The sequence below is a fragment of the Ambystoma mexicanum genome, chromosome 5q (genome assembly GCF_040938575.1).
Source record: "Ambystoma mexicanum isolate Mex_15411 chromosome 5q, UKY_AmexF1_1, whole genome shotgun sequence".
Classification (NCBI taxonomy): Eukaryota; Metazoa; Chordata; class Amphibia; order Caudata; family Ambystomatidae; genus Ambystoma; species Ambystoma mexicanum.
In genome coordinates this window covers 114,574,952-114,598,811 of record NC_090933.1, presented here as the reverse complement: position 1 = coordinate 114,598,811, position 23,860 = coordinate 114,574,952, and the positions used below count along the sequence as shown (strand labels likewise).

The 23,860-nt window shown below is 45.9% G+C and overlaps 1 long non-coding RNA gene and 1 pseudogene across 1 annotated transcript in view; one reads left to right on the top strand and one right to left on the bottom strand.

Moving 5' to 3' along the window:
* The first annotated feature begins 936 nt into the window (after positions 1 to 936).
* On the top strand, positions 937 to 2,209 carry LOC138498226 (zinc finger MYM-type protein 1-like; annotated as a pseudogene).
* Positions 2,210 to 16,754: 14,545 nt separating this feature from the next.
* LOC138497279 (uncharacterized) overlaps positions 16,755 to 23,860 on the bottom strand; it is a 291,765-nt gene continuing 284,659 nt past the window's right edge. The window contains exon 2 of the long non-coding RNA XR_011278556.1: positions 16,755 to 17,138. This is a non-coding gene — a long non-coding RNA (uncharacterized lncRNA). The remainder of the gene's footprint in view (positions 17,139 to 23,860) is intronic.

Here is a 23,860-nt window from a genome sequence, read left to right as displayed (position 1 = left end):
AGATGTGAAAGTGCTGATACCTCCATCAGCGTGAGCTATAGTGATCCTGCTACCTGGGACACATTTCCCTCCAAAAAGCAGTGATCATGTCTGACAAATCCTGGTAGAACATGGGCCAGAACAGGTTATGCAGTTTATTTTCCCTAAAGATAGAAACAAAAGAAAGTTTTCTGCAAACTTTTACAAACGGAGACTTCCCAACAGAAATACTGTGCACCGTGATTGGCTCCAGTATCCCATTTCAAAGGACGCAGTGTTTTGTTTCTGTTGTAAGCTGTTTAGCAGTAATCCAGCCAATGCCTCATCTCTTGCTAATAAAAGGTCAAGGGACTGGAAAAACATGTCTGCAATTCTAGCAGCGCATGAAGAAGGTAAGGAGCATTTAGAAAATATTCAAAAGTGGCAGGAACTGTCACTGCAAATGAAAAAAAAGAAAACAATTAATGAAGAAAATGTGCGTCTCGTTAAGCAAGAAGAGAAGTATTGGCAGCAAATCTTAGAACGACTGATTGCTTTAGTAAGAGTTCTTGGCATGCAAAATATGGCCTTTCGTGGAACACATGAAAAAAGGCATACATTTGGTAATGGAAACTTCCTGAAATTTGTTGAATATCTAGCTTTGTTTGACCCACTGATGAATGAGCATCTTCGTAAAATAACAGACGAAAAGACACACATTCACTACCTGGGGAAAGATATACAAAATGAACTGATTCAGCTTTTAGCCACAACTATTAAAGAGGAAATCCTAGCCTCAGTTCAGGCTGCCAAGTACTTTTCAATCATTCTAGATTACACACCAGATGTCAACCATGTTGAACAAATGACAATGATAGTTCGCTACGTGACCACCATGTCAGTGTTGGATTCTGATCATTGTGCATAAAAGAACATTTCTTAGGATTTGTGCCGCTAAAAGAGGCAACTGGAGCTAGTATGACAGACACTATTCTCCACCAATTACAAGAAATGTCTTTGCCCATTGAAAACTTGCATGGCCAAGGCTATGATAATGGAGGTAATATGAAGGGGAAAGAAAATGGTGTACAACGTAGAATTTTGGATGTAAATCCCTGTGCTTTGTATGTTCCTTGCAGTGCACATTCTTTAAATTTGGTAGTTAATGATGCAGCTAAGTGTTGCTTGGAGGCAACTGCTTTCTTTGACATGGTACAACGTACTTATGTGTATTTCTCTGGTTCAACACGCCGTTGGGAAGTTCTAAAGCGCCATGTTAAAAATCTTACATTGAAACCACTGAGTGACACAAGATGGGAAAGTCGAATTCATGCCTTGAATCCGCTCCGATATCAGCTGGGTGATGTGTATGATGCACTAGTTGAGATATCAAATGAAACTACGCAAACAGGATCATCTGGTAATATCTCTCGCATAGATGCCCAAGGTCTTGCAAAGGGTATTTCTAGCTTCAAGTTTGTAGTTTCCCTTGTTGTGTGGCATAACATTCTCTTTGAGATAAATGTGACAAGCAAACAACTTCAGACAAAAACACTTGATGTTCGTGATGCTATAAAACAACTGGAAGAAACAAAGAAGTTTCTTAGTGGGTGCAGGAGTGATGAAGGGTGTGAGAAAGTACTTATCGATGCACGTAAACTTGCAGAAGAGTTGGAAATTCCTGCGTGCTTTGAACCTGATAATTCTGTACGTGTTCGAAGAAAGAAGAAGCAGTTCACATATGAAGCAGATGATGAGCCTATTGAAAACCCCAAAGAAAATTTCAAAGTTAACTTCTTTTTTTGCAATCATTGACACAGCCCTTCAATCTGTAGAAGAGAGATTTACTCAAATGCATCAAATTAGTTCTGTGTTTGGCTTCCTTTATAACATACACAGTTTGAATACTGAGGCAGCACATCAAATCTTTGACCACTGCTTGAAGCTAGAGAAAGCTTTACAACATGGGGACTCGAAGGACATTGATGCATCAGATTTGTGCAATGAATTGCAAGTAATAGCAAGAAGAGTTCAAAATAGGTCATCCCCACGAGATGTACTGACATTTGTTTACAACAATAATCTGGCAAAGAGTTTTCCCAACACATGTATCGCTCTCCAGATTCTCTTAACCCTGCCTGTTTCAGTGGCAAGTGGCGAAAGAAGCTTTTCAAAGCTAAAGTTGATCAAAAGTTATATTCGATCTGCTATGATGCAAGAAAGACTTGTTGCCTCGCAACCTTGTCAATAGAGCGTGACATTGGTCAACACATTGATATCAAGAACCTTGTTTCCACATTTGCGAAAATGAAAGCTCGGAAAATTAATTTCTAATGTGCATTTTCACTTGTTTTAACACACATCTGCTACAAAGTCACATGCATTCCTAGACACATGTGTGTTTTATATGTCTGGGTCACTAAAGCCATTATGTATCATTCATGATGGCTTTAGTGACCCAGACAAATGTTTCATGGTTTGTCAACAGGTGGCCCTCTACTTCTGCTGTTCTGTTTCTTGGGTTTTTGCATGGTTCTGGAGAGTCACTCACTGTTTTTCACTTTTTTAGGTCTTTTAAAAATAAGAAACATATTGTAAAGTATTGCTGCATTTATAAATATCATAGTAAGTAGTAAGTATTGGGACATGTTTAGTATTTTGTACCAGGTAGTGCTGCTTATGTGCTTACAGGTGTCTAATATGCATTACCAAAATCGTTTTCCTACTGTTTGTATTGTATACATATAATTTACAGAAAGGATTAGATCCACATGCCTCAGTATTACATTTGTTGTTGCTATAGTATCATTGACTTGTTTAATAAACATGTATTTATGAGACACAGAGGCTTTAATTTGACTTCTGAAACCTAACACTGCGAGTGGACGTGAGGGTGAGGAAAGTGCAATGGAATCCATCCACAAGCAGAAGACGTTAGCAATGTGTTAGGTGGAGGTAATGGGTTTGCGGCAATCGGTAACAAAATGAGAACGGTTGGTTGAGATCGGTTAGGATCTTGAGTGGGGTGGGAGGACACCAATCTGACAGTTTGCCTAGGGTGGCAAAATTCCTTGCACCGGCCCTGACTGTACTATGTAACAAAATTACCCTGCCTGTAATTCAAGAGTAAAATGTAAGAATAATATGTAAGAGAACTAAGATTGAATGTAACCAAATCCTTAAGCAACCAAAGATGTTTTGTATAAGATATTTGTACGCCGTGATACCCAAGGGTTTGGGTGTGTAATTAAATGCAATAAATATAAAATTAAAAAATAAAAAAATAATAATAATATTTCTAACTGAATGATGCAGGGGAGGTTCTGGGGCCCATAGTGAGAGAGGCGGCAAAGGCCACCTTCCGTGGCCTTTTAATCTCTGAAGAATTGGCAAATGAAAGGGAGAAAACATTGTGAGAGGCTGACCTCGAACAAACTATTAGAGGTAGGGAAGAGAAATTGAAAGAGAGCCAACACCCCTCAAGAAGATACGTTGCTGAAAGTAAAGTAACTGAGGCAGAAACTTAGAGATCTATGCAAGGGTAAGACCGTAACCCTTAGTTTACTTAGGTATCGAAAGCAGACGTATTATGAAAAACGGGAAATCACCCATACTCTCTTGGCGGCGTTCCTCAGGGGAAAAAGAACAGACAAGGTGGTATATAAGGTTATAGATGACTACGGTAAGATCTTGACTCGGCCGGATTAAATCATGCAGAGATTTGGCCAATACTATGCCCGATTATCTACTAGTGAAGGAACAGCTAGCGGAAACAATAGAGAATGAAGAGGTGCTTAAGGCAATTTCTAAATTGAAAGATGGGTCAGCACTGGGGCGAATGGGTTTACCCCACCCTTCTACAAGAGACATGGGGAGGTACTAGACTGTTCTTGAGCAGACTCTTCAACCACATTTTTCAGGGGGGAGGGGGCCCTGATATCATTCTTGTAGACAAGAATAGTGGTCATTTCAAAAGAAGGAAAGAACAGGCTAAAATGTGAATCCTGTAAAGGCCTTTTTCCCACTTTACAGGACTCTCAGACTTAGGTGTGTTTTTCCTCCATCATTTGAATTGCATTGTGAAAGTATTTAAAATTGCATAGTGAAACCTAGGCCTTTTCCCTACTTTACAGGACTCTCAGACTTAGGTGTGTTTTTCCTCCATCATTTCAATTGCATTGTGAAAGTATTTAAAATTGCACTGTGAAACCTAGGCCTTTTCCCCACGTTACACCATTATTTACATTGGATTGTGAAGTAGCGCCGTTCTGTGTTTTTGCCTCCTAGCAAAGCATTCATCTAGCAAACTTTTCTACCATTATATAAGCTCCTGTTGTCTTGTCCAATTTGTCTACTTTTGTCTCGTCTCTCTCTGTCTTGTCTGCTTGTGCCCCTCCCTGTGTCCTCCCCTAGTATCCTCCCTGCCCCTCCCCCACCCTTCCTCTTCTCTCCTCTCCCTACCTACTCTATGGTGCTCTCGTTCTCTCCTATCTTTTCTAACTGCTTCTCTATCAACTATTCTGCTTGCCTCCTTAAAGCTGGTAGGAAAAAGTTTAAAAAGGTCACCCTGGTCTCCAACCCAGGCCTCCCTATCGCTGATACCTATACCAGTGCTTCCTCCAGGCAAACCCTCACCGACATCCTCTTTGTTGTTCCCTCGCCAGACCTATGGACTCTACATATGGTCTCTGTGCTCTCTCCTTTCTCTTCTTCTCCCATTAATGGTGACACCCGGTTGGAGGCCCTCCTGGCCTACTTCCGCTCCTCGAAGGTCATCACTAAGGTTTACTTGAATGGTACCGTCTTGGTCCAAGGCCCTCAAGCCAACCTTCTCCTCTTTGATAGACGCTTCCTGCGCCTCATCAATTTCCTTTCTTCTCCTGCCCTCTCACCCCTCCTTAGCTACCTTGCCCTCTCCTCCTTACTCTTCTGCCCACCCCCAGGCTTCTTCTACACTTCCGCAGGGCATACCTCTGATTTGTACCCCTCCCCGGAAGTCTTTCTAGGACGGCAACCTTCTCCATATTGCCAATCTAAACTCTCGCTCAGCTGTCAAACACTCCTCTGACATCTGCCGCCTCCTGGAGGAACTTGACCTTGATATCCTCGGTCTCACCGAGACATGGTTCACGGCCAGCTCTGTCACAAGCTTTGACACTCTCCTCCCTGACGGCTACAAGAGTCTCTCCGCACCCAGATACAACCATTCTGGAGGGGGTGTAGCCCTGATCTTCCCTGAGTGGATTCCTGCCGCCTCTGTCATTCCTACGCAGGCCTACTCATCTTTCGAATGCCTCGTCTGCAGGCTCTCTCTCTCTCTCCATTCTCTTACTGTGCCTACCATCTATCGGCCACCTGGTCAGATCTCCTCCTTCCTCTATGAGTGGGCGGACCTCTCCTCTTCCCTCCTGGTCTCGACCACTCAACTCCTCCTTCTTGGAGACTTTAACACCCCCTGGATGCTTTCTGTCCTTCCTCTGGACTCTTTTGCGACCTTTGCGACTCTCTCTCACTCTCTATTCTCCCCTCTGGCTTGACTCTGCAGGGCATACTCTGGATGTTCTGATCTCCTCAAACCTTCCCATTTCGATCCCTGTCACCACTCCTCTATCCTGGAGGGATCCCTTTCTCCTTTCCTCCCAGCTCACCCTCTCTAACCCTCAAGCCAAGCCTACTCCAGCACTGCCACCTACCTTCTCGGTCATCCGACCCATGAAGCGTGTGTCAGTTGAGGCTTTCGCCGCCACTTTCTAACCCCCACGCCCCTTGGCTGACTCGCACCCTGACACAGCCCTTTCCATGTTCCACTCTACTATATCTGATACTCTAGATGTTCTTGCCCCTGTCATGAGGATCCGCTTGAAGCCCAAAGCCAAGTACAACTCGTGGTAGAACTCAGACCTTGTCACCCTTAAACACAAGTGCAGGGTGGCTGAGAGGAAATGGCGTGCTTCTGGCACACCCTCTGACAAACTGACCTGCCACCTGCTCCAAAGGCAATACCGTCTCTCTGTCTGCACCAAGAAGAGAGCCCACATCGAGGACAGCATCTCTGTGGACTCTAACAACCGGCCCAAACTCTTTAAAATATGCAAGGAGCTGGCAAATCCTGCTGCAGTCTCTACCTCTCCTGTCCCCTCCCAGGCCCACTGCACGGCCCTGGCTTCTCATTTCATCTTTAAAACTCAGGACATCCTGTCCACTCACACTTCCTCTCCTCCTCCCTCTACTCCTTGCTCTTCCTCTGGCCGTTCTTCGGCCACCTCTCCTCCCTCCTTCTCTGCCTTCTCCTGTTCTCCTCAGACAAGGTTTCTAGACAAGTCCGATCTATGAAAGTCTCATCAAAACAGGTTCACCCCTGTTCCTCCAAAACCGTCAAGGACCACATTGACACCCTGGCTCCTGCTCTGGCTGACTTCTGCAACCACTCCTTTACCACTGGATTCTTCCCTTCCCCCGTGAAGCACTCCCTTGTGCACCATCGTCTTAAAAAACCCTCTGCTGACCCTTCCTGCCCTGCTAACTATCTCCCAATCTCCATCACTCTTTTCCTGGGCAAACTCCTGGAACAGCTGGCAATCTCCCAGCTTAATCTTCACACTGAATCTGTTGGTTGTCTCCATGACCATAAGTCTGGCTTCCTGAGCTGCCAGGAGCATGGAAACTGCTCTCCTGAACATCTGTGAAGACCTGCTCTCCAACCGTGATTCCGACATCACCTTTGTCCTCATCTTACTTGATCTCTCTTCTGCCCTTGACACTGTCAACCATGCCATCCTGTTCAACCCCTCCGTGATAACCTGGGTATCACCGATCAGGCCCTGGCTTGGCTGACTTCTTGCCTCTCCGATTGACCCTGCCAGGTCCAACTTGGGTCCTTCCTTTCCTCTATCTCTACCTGTGGTGTTCCCCAGTGGTCTAACCTCTCTCCCTGGCTGTTCAACCAATACCTGGCACTTCTTGGCCCCTGCATTGCTGCTCTAAGACCCAACTTTCAGTGCTATGTGGATGACACTCAACTCATTTTCAGGCTCCCTTCCTCCACCTCTTCTCCTTCTCTCATCTCTGACTGTCGGTCTGCTATCCTCGCAGACAACAATGATATCAGCCTTAATTCCAGTAAAACAGAGATTCTCCTCATCAGCGCAAATGCTCCCTCTGTTCCTGTCACTCTCTGACCGGCCTCTTTTGGCCCTCTCCCTGCTCCCACCTGTGAGGCTAAAAACCTTGGGGTCATCTTCGGCTCCACACTCTCCTTCCCTCCTCACATCTCTGACGTCTCTAAGAAGTTACACTACCAGCTGCACATCCCAGGGGTATTCCTCCTTTCCTCTCCTTCCCCCAGAAGCTCACTGTCTCCAGAGCTCTGGTTCTCTCTAGGCTTGACTACTGCAACAGCCTCTTTCTAAATCTGCCTGCCTCTATTCTCCGACCTCTGCAACTCATCCAAAACAGGACTGCGAGACTTGTCCTTGGCCTCAAGCCCAGGGATCGTATCTCTCCAGGACTGAAATCTCTGCACTGGCTCCCCGTGGCGGCGAGGATTAAGTTCAAAATCCTCTGCATTGACCACAAGGCCTTCTGGGGCCTGGGGCCTCCATACCTTGAACTCCCTCTTCCTAAATATCTTCCTTCTCAAGCTCTTCGCTTATCCGCCTCCAACTCCCTCAGGGTCACTCGCTTCTCCAAGCAACAAATTGGTGGTAGATCTTTCTTCTGCTGGGGCCTCCCTCTGAAAAAGCCTCCCTGCCTCTCTGAAAGTTGAGGAGAACCATCTCTGTTTCCGGAAGCACCTCAAGACCTTCCTCTTTGCTTTTGCTTTCTCTTCTCCTCTCCCCTGCTGATCTCCTGGCTTAACCTGAAACTGCACTGGTTACCTGGCTACCCTCTGATCTCGGGCCCAGGTCCCCTACCAGCCAGTTGCACACCTGCACTGCCCCCCTGGTAACCCTTGCACTCAGGGACTTTTTCTGTATCCCTACAGCCCCCTACCAGCACTTGACACCTGATGTCTGCACTTAGCCTTGAACGTGCCACCAGTTGCCCGCACTTTTTATTTATTTAGTGTTTTTATTTATTTTACTCCCCTTTTCCCCCACACTTTTTTCCCTTCCTGCTTCCCTGCACTTACGCAATCTCAATGTCACCTGGCCTAATAAGATCGTTGTCTCTGTCCTGCCTCTGTCCCCCCCCATTGCCTTATCGCGCCTTGAAACACTTGTGTATAGGTGCGTTATAAATGCATATCATATCATATCATAGACCAATATCATTGTTGAACGTAGATGCAAAAATATAAAGTAGTGTGCTAGCGGAAAGACTAGGCAGGGATCTACCAAAACGTATACACGTTGACCAAGTAGGCTTTATAAGATGTAGACAAGGGGTGGACAACATTTGTAAAACCCTAGACCTCATGACAGGGTTTAGGGAGGACGACTGGGAACCAATCCTGATATCATTGGATGCTGAAAAGGCCTTTGAACGGATGCAATGGCTCTTCCTAAAATCTATCCTTCAGAAGATAGGCTTGGTCTCGGGGTGGGTTACGGGAGTTACAGCACTCTGAAGCACCAAAGGCAAAGGTTGTGGTTAATGGGATAGCATCCAGTGAATTCAGATTGAATCGAAGAATGAGACAGGGGTGCCCTCTGCCCCCCCTACTCTTCGCCTTGACACTGGAACCCCTCGCAGCATCTGTATGAGGGGAACGGCAAATTAAGGGGTTAGAAAGAAATGGGAAGGTGTACAAACTGGCTCATTTTGCGGATGATATTTTAGCCTACATAACCAGCCTGCAAGCCTCATTGCCCAGGTTTAAAGGAACAGTGGAGAGATATGGAACCATATCAGGCTTTTAAATAAACCTAAATAAATCAGTGGCCTTCACCATTTTAGAATTTACATCAAAGGTGGGCCAACACCTCTCCTGCTTTGGGCTACGAATACAGAACTCTGGACTATTAGCCACTGTTTCTACCAGACACGCGGCCATGGTATCTATAACAATTCACTGGAAAAGACGTGGGCCTCATTATAAGTTTGCCAGTCTGGAAACAAAGAAGATGGTAAGCTCACCGGCACCCTTGTTTCCGGACCGGCAAAAAACGTGTCTGCCTGCCATGCTCGCTGTGCCCGACAAATCTGACCCTGCCGGGTACAGCGGCCATGGTAGGCAGACCGTTGACAGATGCGCTGGCACCGTTAACAATGGTGCCGGTCCTTCCGAGTCCCCACTCCTATAGAGCCCTATCGGACTCTATGGGAATGGGGACTTACATCTTACCGCGTCTGACTTCCCGGGCCGCTGGACTTGTAATCTCCCGGTGGCACCGGGAAGCCAGGTGGCAGTAAAATATTACGAGTATGGCGGAAAACTGCCAGTATCACCAGCAGCGTTACTGCCGGACTCGTAATGAGGCCTGATATCTCCCGACACAAATAGAATGTGTTAGTAAGGCCCACAAAATATATGAAATGGAAAGTATGACAGCCATGTTGGCAGAGACACATACCCATGTAGATTCGGAATGTCTCCCATTTCTGACACACCATAGAAGATGGTAAACACTGAAAAGGAGATCCCAGTTCAAGGGTACAGATATGATATGATATGATATGATATGGCATTTATAATGCGCCTATACACAAGTGTTGCAAGATGAAGAAGACAGATACATCAATCAAAAGTACAACAGTTTACACTGTTGATGATCAGAGGAATAAAACATATACATAAGAGGCCCCTGCATACAACCACACTGAAAGAAGGAATAACAGTTGCCTAGGATACAGGCACATTGAACCCCAAACGAGGGGAAGGTAGGGTGGGGGGGAAGGTAGGGTGGAGGGAGGGTGAACAGAGGAGGGGGCTGTAAAGTCTGTTATGTTAACAAGATGGAAAGGCAGTTGACCGTCAACACCTATCATGGTCGCCAATAACTATGATGATTGACTGCCTGTCATAGGGGCACAAGAAACTTAAATTTGACTATGCAATATATCTAAAAACAAATTATAAAGTTGCTTAACATTGTTTGAACATATGGCATCCACGACAAAATGTAAGCCTGTATTATTAAACCATAGAATAAAGATCAAATTTGTTGTTGTATATATTGTGACAAATCGAAGGGTAGCAAAAAAAATAAATAAATAAATAACAGAGGAGAGGTGGGCACCACTAAAAAGTTACATTAGGTTTCACCAACAGTTCGTATACTACGTGTTTCTTGGTATTTTACTGCTTATATCTGGAGCTACCGGGGTAAGTATAGCCCAATGACACTCAGGCTATGCAAAAATACTAACAAAAAGAGAAATAGAGTGAAGTCCACCCTGTAAAACCCATTGCTCCTCCTTGCTCCTCGTTAGGAGCTCAATTCACTCCTCTATGATTTTAAACATATATTGCTTGTATTCATATTTCAATTAGGCGTTTTACTGAAATGCTGTAAAGTTCCAGTTTCATGAGTTTAGAGTTGCAATGAAATTCTAGACAATTTCTCTGAATGTTTCATAAATAGTTTGTGTTTTAATCACACAATGGGCCTCATTACGAGGTTGGAGGTAGTCATGGTGCTATTAGCGCCATAACTACCTCCAATACCGGTACCGTGTCCGGTCCCGTTCAATGGGGACTTACCGGTCTATTCCGACCTTTTGCGGGACCGGTAATCCCTTACCACCCACCTCGTAATGAGGCCCAATGTTTCTAGGTGAATAAGCAATTCCCAAACTTAGAGTATAAGCTGTTTGCCATTGCATTTCGGTGCAAAGCACCATCTTCAGGGCTACATTTATCAAGAGCAAATCACATTAACAAAATGTTCAAATAATATTTAAATGTATTTCAGATATACATACCACCATGTGAACGATTCATGCATGCTGCGCCAATTCATACAGACGGGTAACGGAAGGGGAAAATAAGGTGTGCTCATTAGTGTCCTGAACCGAATTGCTAGAAAAATTGTTGTGAAAACATTTACTTTAACGCACAGACTCCGTGCAGCAGGATTACCTTAGTTTACATTTTGAAGTTGTGAACGCCTTGTCATCAATCCAGTGCAACGGGGAAAGACTCCCTATTTTGAAAAAAGTTTAATGAGTTCCTGCGAAGTACGATTCCAAAGATTTACTTCTAATCCACCACCAAGCACGGTGGAATTTGTTCACCTCTGTAATGCTGCGATCCGTGTGTCTCTCGAGACGGGTTCCGAGTGCGCACGCCTGTTGCAGCTTTCAGTTTTGATGTTGCCATGGGGATCCCGGCGGCGTCACGCGCCCAGGATTGGACGCGGAAGGCGCGCCTCCAGTCCCACCCTCCCATGGAAATGGGAGGGTGGGACTAATGATCCCCATGGCTACCACTCGTGTGGATAATCTGTGTTTGAAAAATTGTAATCGTCCCGGATCCGAGGACATTACCTAACATTATAGCTTATACCTCCCAGAGGTGTAGCTGTATCCTAATGAGAACTCCAACAAAGTTTAGAGTAGCGTGGCGTTTTACATGGCGGGACGAGGCGTCCCGTGTTGTTAGTAAAAGGCTAAGCCTGCAAAAGTGTAGAATGTCTAGAATACTTAAAGCCGCAGTGTACAACACGTGCACAGTGCGATTGTGTGGTTATATTAATATTAACACCTCTCCAGCAGCATATCTTCCCCTCCCATGCAGGATGAAAGCCGTCTATCTCAGTGTCTGGTGATCCAATGGGATTTACAAATCTCCTCTCTATGTATGTAATTCACCCATCTAGTCATGGTTGAAGATCATATTGAAATATCAGATCTCTATGTGTAAGCGGTAGGTATGTTATTCTCCAATCTAGTCGTGGTTAAAGATCATAAATGGATCTAAACACCTGTACATGGGCATTAAGTGATATTAACGTAATAGGAAAACTGTAGTGTGTCCCTCTTACTACATACATGTAAATATTCCCAAAGCCATGTTTTTGCATAACCAAGTCACTAGTGGTCCCAAAAGAACCACAAAGCTTCTCCCTGCGTATGTGGTGTGAGATACTTTTTCTCCAGTCTAGTATAAGGGTCAAAAGGTCAAAAATAAATCTAATCACATGTACATAGGTGTTCTTACCTTCCCATGTGGGCAACCGTGCTGTAACACGTATTGTGCATATATATGCATACTACCCAAATCATCAACATAATTCATATGTCAACCACATTCAACATTCATTGCAAACAAATCTACGTAATTGTTAAAGAAAACAAGCTAAATTAATTTCTTCATTCAATCCTCTTGGTGTTAATGTTCCAAGTTTGTCAATCCAGAAGGATTCCCTCTGGTCAAGTCTCTGCTGTAAATTCATGTGTGGTTCTCTTTTCTTTACCACTTTGAGTATTTGAAATCTTATCAGTGACAGATTATGTTTTTTCAAGTCCCAGTGTCGTGCTACTGCAGAATAGCACCTACCCATGAGACCAGCGAGATGAGGCCGCTACCCGATAGTACCCCTGGGGGTGGTACTCAGCAGGTAGATCTCATGGAGAGGGAAATCCTCCATGGGACTAGTGATGACTATCCTGGGGGGACATGATATCAACCTCCTCCTTCTCTGGTTCTTCACTGATCTCACCCCTGTTCTCCTTCTTTAATTCCTCAGATGTCCATCTATTGCTGTAAGATAGGAAATCCCAACCACTTTGAACATACTGTGATGAGGAAGAGTAAGAACTATCCAGTTGGAGTCCCGCTTACTACTGACACGAAGAAGATTGGGCAAAGAGGAAAAAGACCACTGTAGAACCAACATACGCGGTATAGTCAATCAAACTCAATCCCAATAATAAAAAGGGAAGAAGGCTTGTACGCAAAGGCAGATCCTCACTGGAGAAAATGATAGCTGGTGAACGGTTTACTGCTAAGAGCAGGGGACCTTGGCAGACCCTTGCCAAACACAGGACGTGTTCAGAGCTGTCCTGGAGGAGAATCAGAGGTCTGGGAGCAACCATGAGCCAGGCCACACGACCGAGGCAGGAGGCGCAACCCGAGAGAGATCAGCTCTGGAAGTACGGCGGGGAGAAGCTGAGAGAGCCGGAAAAGGCGCAGAAGCCCACAGCATGCAGAGATGGTCCCGCAAAGACACCCAAGGCAGACGACGGTAATGCCACAAAAGGCAACTAGGTAGCAGGAGGTGGGGATCAAAAAGAGCAAACAAGGCAGTCGAGGGAAAGCAGAGGAACCCCTTCTCACTCATCCCAGTCCCTGGGGAGAAATAAAAAGCAGACATATGAGAAACAGTGCCTGGCAGATCAGTGAACCAGGCCTGGCAAAAAGGGACAGCAAACCTTAGAGAGGGGTCTGGGACCCATATGAAACTGGGGAAGCCTCACAAGAAGAGTACAGGAGGGTCAAGGACCCATTGCAGTCTACAGAAGTATGCAAACAGGCTGCTGGGCTGCAAGGCAAACCTGAGAGAGGGGTCTGCAACCCATATGAAATTGGGGAAGCAGCACGAGAAGAGTACAGGAGGGTCAAGGACCCTTTTACAGTCTAAGGAAGTGTGTGACCAAGGTGCTGAGATCCAAGGCACTTCTGCAAATCCCTGAGAAACCTAAAAGGGTCAGGGACTCACAAGAATGAGAGATAAGCTACAGAGCATGTCTCGGAGGCTACAAGATATCCTTGAGGGGTCTTGGACGCACATATGAAGTTGGGGAATTCCCAAGAAACTTTAAAAGTGTCAGGGACCCACCTGAGTGGATAAGGAGATGCAGAACAAATTGGGGAGCCTCTGAGGTATCCCAGAGGGGGCTGGGACCCATACAACAAGCAGGAAATAAAGGGGCAAGGGCCATTGATAAACATGTTTTTGAAACAGCAAAAACTACAGTCAAGTCTGTCAAGGGAGTAAACCAGACTTGGTGATACATTTTGTGGACTTTGCTTTTGATTATTTTTTTCTTGTGAGACACAACTGCGGGTGAAGAAAGAAAGAACTAAAGTCAAATCTGGCAGGAGAGTAAACCGGATTTGCTGTGTGATATTTGTTTTTGTGAAAGTACAACCATTTAAAACAAGAGGACTTGCAGATCAAGTGTGATAGGATCAGGAAACAGATGAAGTGAAGTGAAAGAAGAAGAGGGGAAAGGGCTCTCCCGTTACTTGGGGATTGTGTTTTCTTGTCAAGATTTGAAAATTAAGAACTGAACATTTTAGTTGGCGTAAAGAACAGTAGAAGAATTCTTCTGGATCGAGAATGCTACAGTTTTCCTTTTCTTTATCTTTAATAAAAGTATTTGCCAACAAATATACCACCTCTGTGTCAGACTCATAATTCTGAACATATAGTAAACCTGCGCTTACATAGAAGGTCCCATCCTAACAGATTCACAGGTGCAGTTGGACATAAAAGGAATGTGTGTTGGTCGCTAATGGATCCCAGTGTGATGGTGAGGGGCCCTGTGACCTGGTGTACAATGCGGTGTTCAAAATAACCACCGCTTTCAGTTTCTCTGGGCACAGGGACATCCGGAAAAGTGTCTATTTGTTGGGCTGGTCTATTAGCCACTGTTTCCACTAGACACGCCACAAAATTCCCCTCCACATGACTCTGGACATATGGGCCAACTTGGTCCACTGGAATTAAAGGAGTTTCCAGGATCCCCCACTCTTCTGGAGTCACAAAGCATCTGATCAATCAGCGTGGTATTCGATGGTCCAGGAACAAACAGGTTGATGTTACGATTGGGAAATAGAGGTGGAGCTCCCTTTGGGCATCCCTGGGCATCCCTCAGTCCAAAATTCCCCTTGCCGATACGGTCTCTGTGGTTTGTATGGATACTCATTCTTCCAGTGCCCCACACCCTTACAGTAGTTACAGACTAAGGGGACTAGCATGGTTGCCAATTTGGCGAAAACCCTGGTCTTCGTTGGCCTAATGAACCTGGTGGCCTCTTTTGATCTGGCAGGCCCCATTGTTTCTGGTAGGTCTGCTGCGATGAGTCGCCACCCATCTGCCCCCTTGTATCATTGGTCCCACCTGAGAACCTTTCGAGCCTCTGTTTTTGCTCTGTCCCCCTCTGGGCTAGTGCCTGTGCATTCTCCATTTGTCTCTCATTTGGATCTGCAGACTTTGCATTTGTAAAGTCATCACCTTACTCTCAAACAGCTCCTTCTTCTGTTCCTGGCACACAACACAGTGATTCACCACCACCACCAGCTTAGCCAGCGGTCTAGTCTGCCACCCAATGCACACATTTTTAAGTTGTGCCAGGACCTTAGGTAAAAGCACAGTAAAAAAAGAATTTGCTAGTGCCTCCCGTGCAGTGTCATCTGGCTTGCCAATACCAGAATGTTGAGTAAATACAACGTTCAGCCTATCTAAATAATCTGCCAGAGACACTCTCTTATTTACAATTTCCTTTCTTGGCCCAATCTGTTTTCTGCTGACATATATCAGGGATTGCAGAAACTATCCTCTTCGTAGCCTGTACCAATGCTTCCCCTGATGCTGGGCTGGGTCTAAGGCTGGCTATGGGCACGTTCTACAAGCCTTTGGCTCACCTACGGTGGCATGATTATCCTCATGAGCTGATTCATATCTGCCTAGGAGGGATTAGGACACAGTAGGGCCATCTGCAGTTCCTCTAGAAAACACAGCAGTTCCTTTCTAATGCTTGGGAATTCCTTTGCCAGGTTACTCAGATCTCATAGCGTCCCTGGAACCTGCACTGTAACAAGGTTTTGTTGTTGCCCTCGTTACCTGCTGGCACTTATCTAAGAGGCGCCTAAAAGACTCAAAGTTCCCAGACATAAATCATGCCTGCCCTTGTCATAAACAGGGTGTAGGTGGGAGGTGCACAAATTAGCATATGTCCGCAGTTGCTCCCTGTCCACTCTGATCTGGCTATTCAGGTGCAGAGGGTTGAATTGGTAAAGGAGGCTGAGCTTGAGCCCCATCATGTGCTGGCGCCCCCTGTTGGGGCTGTGTCTGTACAGCTGTTACTGCTGCTTGCATGCTAGTAAAGAAGTCAATAATATCCTCAGCCAATTCACCATCCTGGTGCTCCTGATCCTCTTCCGTCTTGTCCATCTCTTTTTCCTCCACTATTTGGGGACACAAATGTGTATTTTTATCAATTGCTCCTCTCATCCTCAAGTACTTTATCTGTCATTGCAGTCTATCATTAACGAACCATAGTCCTCTACCCTTACATCATGTCTGTAACCAAGTCGCAAATGCTCCCCAATGTTTTGGAGTTACTTTCCCCTTTTGTGCAATCAGCACCCACCTACTCCCAACTTTTCTAAATTAAAAGTATGTTCAAACGGAAACTGAATATGCTTTTCTTGTCATGCCCAGTAGTGATAATAGTCCAAAACACTCACATGTAGCGCTATTGAAATTGGTAAACATATGGTTGGTGGGTGATCTCTTTAGGGGTTCTCCGCCTGCTATGATTGTTCTTTATCCATCTCTGTCCCTATTATCACTCTGTCAATCTCCAGTTGCCACATTACCCAGGTGCCCCTGTATCATTCACGCTTTGACTTCACTCCTTCACAGTCCTGAGAAGAGAGGGGACTAATAAGCAGAGAACCTGCAGAGTGGTCCTGGCAGTGATAGGAGCTCTCACCCTGCATAACATGTATATGTCCCTATTTAATCGGGCTTCATTATATCAGTTTTCCAATATCCCCCTTTTATTGTTCCCTAATCCAAACCAGTGACACAGATATAGATAATACAGAGAGGTTGCCTACTGAGACATTATCTTACCAGTATCTGAATGCATTCGGTCAACCAAAAATCATATACTAAAACCAGCTTGCCTAATTATTTAATTCCAGTATTTTGCCAGATTCTTTCACAAAAAAAGAAAAACAGTTACTAGAATCAGTGCATTAAAACAGTAAAACCCCCACAACTGATGCGATATATCCAACCCAAAAACCTCAAACCGATTTCAGCACATCCCATAAATAAATCCACACTTTGCCTGGCCATCCTTCTGTCTGTACAAAAGAGTCTTGGTTTGCGGCGCGGCCCTGTATGGATGCTCACCATCCCTGGTATCTTTCTCGCGAAAATCCCCCTTGCAGCTTTTAAGAAGGACCTTCTCTTGAGCACTCTCAGGGTTCTTCAGGAGGCAACTCAGGGTCCGGCAGCACATGGAATTGCACGACAGGTCAGAGTCTCGAGCACCATCTATGAACGTGACAGAAAACCAGTCAGATTAGGTTTCAGAGGATGATCAGGCAGGGTTTTATTATTGCACAGTCAAAACGGGACAGCATCTCATCCTAACCCTGCACACGTAACCAAACTTTGACATCACCCCCACCCCTCCAAGTCAGCCTCCCTTGTACCCCTCCAGACGCTTGGCCCCAGTCTCTAGAGGCCTCCCAGTCTATCATTTCCTGCCTCCCTAAAACAATAGGTGCCTTGTCTCCTCAACGATGTTCATCATCTGCTTACAACATTTTTCTGGCATTACGTGATGCAGTAGCTTTGATTCAGATCAGCCCTCATGTCGACTTCCAGTTCCGTCCTCCTAAAGCGAGAGGCGTAGATATAAAGTTGGTTGGGTGTCCGTCATCTAGTGCGCCTAAACACCTCAAAAGTGCTTAAATTAGCACCCTTACTGTACAAACTCGACTAACGATCTCACACAAGCATTGTCGAGTGCCAAGCGCCCAGAGCACAACCCTTGACCAAAGTCGGCTAATATTTAAAGAAATAGAATAAATACTTGTGCCTGGAATATATGGGATGGCGAAGGCATCCAAAGGGGAAGTGTTGTGTTTTAACACTCAAAATCCCTCCCAATATTTAAAAAAATAGAATAAATACTTGTGCCTGGAATATATGGACATGGCGAAGGCATCCAAAGGGGAAGTGTTGTGTTTTAACACTCAAAATCCCTCCCAGTGTATTAATATGCCATCCCAGCACCTGTAAGAAACTCATGGTAGCAACAGTAAAGACAGACACAAGTGATCACAGTTCAAGGGTGTTTATTCAACTGTATATGCCGGTTGAAAAAAACACCTAATCTAAACCTAAATCTAAGATGGGCACAAGCTACGACCATCAAATAATAATACGGCAGTCCTAGTGGCGTCTTCTCAAATAAAAGGGCCTATACTTAAAAAACCTATTACCAATCCTTACAACTAAATTAAAAAAAGAGTGTGGGATAGTGTTCACAAGAGAGGAAGAAGTGTTCACAAATGATAAGTTAGGATGTGGTAGCCAGGGTTCTCTCTTCCCCACGTTTTGGGCACCGGACAAGGCGGCACTCCTGATCACAGCACAATTTCGAGCTTTCCCAGTACAAGATGACAGTTCAGTTTTCAGCTATCAGGACCTTTGGTGGTTAAGTCTCTTTTCTACAGAAAGTAATTTGCCTCAGAGGACCTGATGTGTTCAAATTAACAAACAAAAAGTTCCTTTCCAAATGTACGTTGGGTGATGACTTATCACCACTGGATCACCCTCTTCTGGGTTCATATTCACAAAACGTTCCTCACGATATCAGGACCTTTGATGGTTAGATCTCTTACTTCCGAGGGCCTGGTAGGTTCAAAACCATATACAAATGTTCCTTTCTGATTGCACTTGGGTGATGATTATTCACCCCTAGATCCTCCTCTTCTGTGCTCATACCCCTCTTGGATATCAGCCTCCTTCAGTCCGGTTCACTCTGGGTTATAGTCAAAAGATTTTCTCTGTTTCACTCATGTGTCGGTGGGTGATGGCTTTTCACTCCTGGATCCCCCTCTTCCGGGCACAGATACATCTCAAATGTTTGCCTCCCTCTGTCGGGTTCACTATGGCTTTTCCTCAAAACAATTTCACCTGTGGCATTCACAAGTCTTAATGTCTTTTTAAACAGTTCACTGTAGACTTCCCTCTGTTGGGTTCACTTTTGTCAAAACACTGTTGATAGGGACTTCAGGCTTCGCCCCTTTCCATCGACATCCCTCCGTCAAGTTCACTCTTGCCAACTTTTGCTAATCACACAGTTCTTTCTCTTTTCTCACTATGCAGGATTTATTTTTCTTAGCTTTCCAATTATGTGCAGGTCAAACACTTTCACCTATACAGGGGGGCTAGACCCCTGTATGACCACTTTGACCTTTTCTTTGCGGCTCTCCTTAGGGCCTTCTGGTATCTGTAGTTTCAACACACGTGGAATCAACCAGAGTCTCTCGAATGAGCACCCACATGGTGCCTGAACCCTCTGCAGCTTGTTTTCCCCTAATGTCAACAGTTCTTTGAACTTCCCTTAATTTGCTGTTTGCGACTTTCTTTCAACACAGTTCGGTTTCTTATTGACTCTCCCCTCGACTCACCGGTTGCAATGAACTGCTTGGCTTTTCTTGTCTCTGGAGTCAAGGCCGGTAACATGGTAGCCAGCGTCTCTCCCTGTTCTGATTATCAGTGTAGGCATGCTCCATGTACCGTTGACATCTGCTGCAACACATGCTGGCTATTGGCCTTGCTCGTAGTGCGCTCTCGTGCTCCAACTTTTATCCATGTGGGGAAGGGAAAGGGCTGTCAGGTGTGTGTGGTTCTGGTCAATTGCCTGACCCATGTGTTGGGACATGTCAGGTAGACTGCTCTAGTGTTAGTCCATTTTCTTTCGTGGTGTAAGGTGTTCATGTTGGAAAAGGGGGCAGTAGATTGTCTGAGTATCCTACGTGGTAGGATGGGGGAAAGGAGTTTTAAGAAGGGGAATACCGTATCTCACCCGTCGCTGTCCCACCTCTACTCCCCGAGGACCCATCATCCAGGTGATCCTCCCGCACTGGTCCTGCCCCAGGAATTGAATCCAATAGCGATGGCCGTGTCCTGGCTACTTGGATGACAGATCCCCGGGGACTAGTAAGTGAGACACCTTCAGGTTTTTCACACACCCTATTAGCTAACCATAATGACTTATCTTTTCAAACAACCAGAGGAGGAGGGTGTCACCGCTGACAGTGTTTTCATGCTAGCATACATACCAACCCACCCGATTTTGGCAGGAGACTTTCGATTTTTTTCATCAAAAATTGTGCTCTTTTTTACTGTCTCCCTCCCTCAATATATCTAACCCCAATTCAACCCAATGGGAAAATTACATTCTCTCGATTTCTGTTGCAAATTCTCCCTCCCAGCTGCGGCAAAATGTTGGCATGTATGTACTTGCCAACTCACTAGAGTGACCAGATTTCTTAAATAAAAAACCAGGATGGCCACTGTTGTAATGTGTATCTGAGTGTGGTGACATCACTGTTGGATAGAATGTAGTGATGTCAGAGTGTGTGGAGTGTTGGGGATGTTATGATCTGAATACTGGTTCTAAGATTTACAGTTGAGAGCTAAGCTGGCATGAAGGGACATGCCGATGTTTATCTTCCTGGCAATTAACTTACAGTAAACCTACAATAACTTACCTGCTGGTCCGGGTATTCTTCGGGTACCAAGCTATTACACTGGCGACGAGGATGGGATTCTGTCGAGGAGGGGACAGTGCTGAGCCAGGAAACATCGCCCTCCTTTGAGTCCATGTCCCATGAAGAAAGTGTCAGCAGATGTTGGTCCAGTGTTGTCTTAACTGGGCTCCAGATACCTCTTCAGCAGGCCGGGTGGTGCTGATAAGAGGAGTCGAGTCGGCACACAAGCCGGTGTGAGGTGCTGGAGGGGCAACAGGTCGAGTGCCCCAGCGGAGGGGGCTTCAGCAGGCCAGCGTGCTGATAGTTTTGTGTCCTGGACAGTGCGCATCCCGGTTTGCATGAGGCATACAGGAGCGTCTTGCCAGGCGGCATTGAAGTGAGGAAGGAGATGGTGCTGAGCTTGTGTCTGGAGCGCACTGTAGCCCCCTGCATTGCGTGGTTCAGGAGTGCCACGTAGGAGAGAAGCGCATATGTCGGTGTGCGGAGTGAAGAGAGGCGTGTGGAGGTGTGCCAGCAGGCCGGGTGGTGCTGGCTGTGGCGGTTCAAGCCTGTGTTCACTGCATGGGTGGCAGTGGCGGCGGAGAATCCCCGGGGTGAGCGTTCCCGGTGCGGTGGAGGAAGTGGAGTTCACTGTGAAGAATGGGGAGCAGAAGCAGAGATGCATCCCCCGTTATGCCCATGACGGAATCATGGCGTTGGACGGTCATCACAGCACGTTCCAGCGTGAAGAGCTGGAACACGCAAGAGGATTCGGGTGTGCTACGTGTGGCGTCCACGGCAGAATGATGGCGTCGATTACTTCTAAGGGTCATCACAATGCGTTCCAGCGTGAAGAGCTGGAACGCATAAGGAGATTCCGAAGCGATGCAAGTAGTGCGCGCTGTCAAGTGGCAGCCGTGGTAGTGCTGTTTATGAAACAGAGTTCGGATTTCACAGCACAATTGGTCTTGTGCTGGACCAGCGAGTTGGGTGTTACAGAGGCCTGGATTTGGGTAACCGTAACGGTGGACAGAGTGGTGCGGAGCAGGGTTCTTGATCCTTTCTCGGACTGTGTGGCCAGCAAGGAATTAGAGTCGACGTGTCTTATAGGAGTTTCGGACATGTGTGTTTTTATGGATTTTCATTCAGGCAGTTCCCCAAGGATTCGGAGCGGTCGAGATGTAGCCTCTTGGAGCAGCTGGGAGCAGCACCTCAAGAGGAGGAAGCTTATGCAGTATTAAGGCATCTTTCAGTAGGTGTGTGTGAGGCTGTTTGCATGGTGTTTTGTGTGTATGTTATGGCCTCATTTGTTAGATACTATGTTGTTGTGTTGGGCCAGTATGTGCGAGAGTGTTTTTGTTGTGGCCTGTGTCATTCTAAAGAAATGTTGGGCAGAAGAATTGATTAGGTGTGTTTAACTGATTGTGTTTTTTTTAATGAGTTTCTCTTACAGGTGGACTCTGATCTGTGGGATTTGGGACTTGTGGGTGGCGGGTTCCAGCAATTCCGAGTTGTATTGTAGAGTTCTGACCATTGCAGTATGCTAACATGATTTTCTTACAGGTTGCAGGAGGGTCTTATTACTGAATTTGTTTAACATTGACTCATGGGTGGGTTTGCTCCAGTTGTGTTTGGTTGTCCACTCAAAGACTTACGGGTGGGTTTGGTTGTGGGGTGATGTTTGACATTGCCCTTTTAATTGACTTCCAACTATTTGGAACTGGAACTTTCTTCGCTCAGAGATGAAGTATAGTTACATCGTCATTATATGTATTCCTGCATTGTGTTGCCCGTCTTATATATGAGACTGTGGCGGGTGAGGCGTGGAATTATGCAGCGCATTCCTGTTGTTGTGAGGGGTGTGTTCTGCGAGAATTGTAGTGTGCCATAATGGTGTCCAGTGGTAGCCTAGTTTGACCTAGGGGTCCTGTAGGTTAGTGATTTGGCGCTTTTGGTGCAGTCTGGTTAGGACTTAGTGTCCTTAGTGGTAGTGTTGGTGTGTTGCTGCAAGTGCAGTTTGGCAAGGACTAGGAGTCCTGGGTCGTAGTAACAGTGTACTGTGGTGTGCATTTTTGGGCAAGGACTAGGGGTCCTGGGTTGTGGTGTTGTTGTGCTGCGGTGGTGCAGTTTGGCAAGGACTAGGGGTCCTGGGTCGTAGTAACAGTGTTGTGTTGTGTGCATTTTTGGGCAAGGACTGGGGGTTCTGGGTTGTGGTGTTGGTGTGCTGCAGGGTTGCAGTTTGGCTGGACTAGGGGTCCTAGGTGTGTGTGGGTGTACTGTCAATGGCAGTTGGTCGGGACTTGAGTCTCGTATTGTGGTCGTTTAAGGAGTGTGTTTTTGCGCAGTCTAGTTGGACTGCATTTTTGTAGGTGTTCGTGGTTGTGTTAGGTGTGCTCTGTAAGGGCGCTGTTGTGGACTGATGTTGGTATGGTGTGCTTGTTGTTGCTCTTGGTGAGCTGGGATCGTGCCCAGGGGTGGCAGCACTGGTGCCCTAGGGTGCAGACTAGGGTGGAAGGTTGTTTGTGCACGGATGGTTTGGCGTGTTAGGTAGTTTTGGGAACGCTGGGGCGTGGCAGGTCCTAGGTTTCAAGGGGCAGCTTGAAACAGGTGGCAGTGCTTAGTTTATTATTTTCGTTTCTCGAGTGTATTTCCAGTTCTGGTTGTGAGGGAGGAGTTAGCCCTTATTATACTTCGGTGGGTTCCTCATTGTTTGTTGTTTTGTGGGGAAGGAGTGGAGTGGAGTTGGAATTGGAGTTGGGTGTGCCTTTGCTGACACGGGTTTGGTTTTGTTGTCCAATTTGTTGGAGGCACAGTTAGAGAGTCTATTCTTGGGGTGCCATGTAGGTTATGTTTGTCCCATGTTCCATGGTTTTATTGCTAAGCATTTCCCTAGTGTCATATCATTTGATGTGTTGAGGGTGATAGTGAGCTCCAGGTGGCAGTTTTCTTGTCGTCAGTGGAGTCTGGTTAGTTGGTGCATTACGTGCTGGCCACCTGTATGTAGGGGATTGCGTTAGTGATAGTTTTAGTAGAATTCCTTCTTGTTCAAAAAATGTAAGGAGGGAGAGGTGTTGTAATGTGTATCTGAGTGTGGTGACATCACTGTTGGATGGAATGTAGTGATGTCAGAGTGTGTGGAGTGTTGGGGATGTTATGCTCTGAATACTGGTTCTAGGATTTACAGTTGAGAGCTAAGCTGGCATGGAGGGACATGCTGATGTTTTTCTTCCTGGCAATTAACTTACAATAAACCTACAATAACTTACCTGCTGGTCCGGGTGTTCTTCAGGTACCAAGTTATTACAGCCACACACATAAAAATAGGACTACACCACACCTCCCAATGGCCCACTGAAAATTAATCCCAGTCCCCAATCTCCACCTGACAACCCCCCCCCCCCCAGGCCCCAACTCACTACTGAAACTTCCAATTTGGCTGTCTGTGAATATGCATGTCAAAAATAAACACGTTTTTCTCTGACTGCTATTACAGGCTTTGTTATGGGT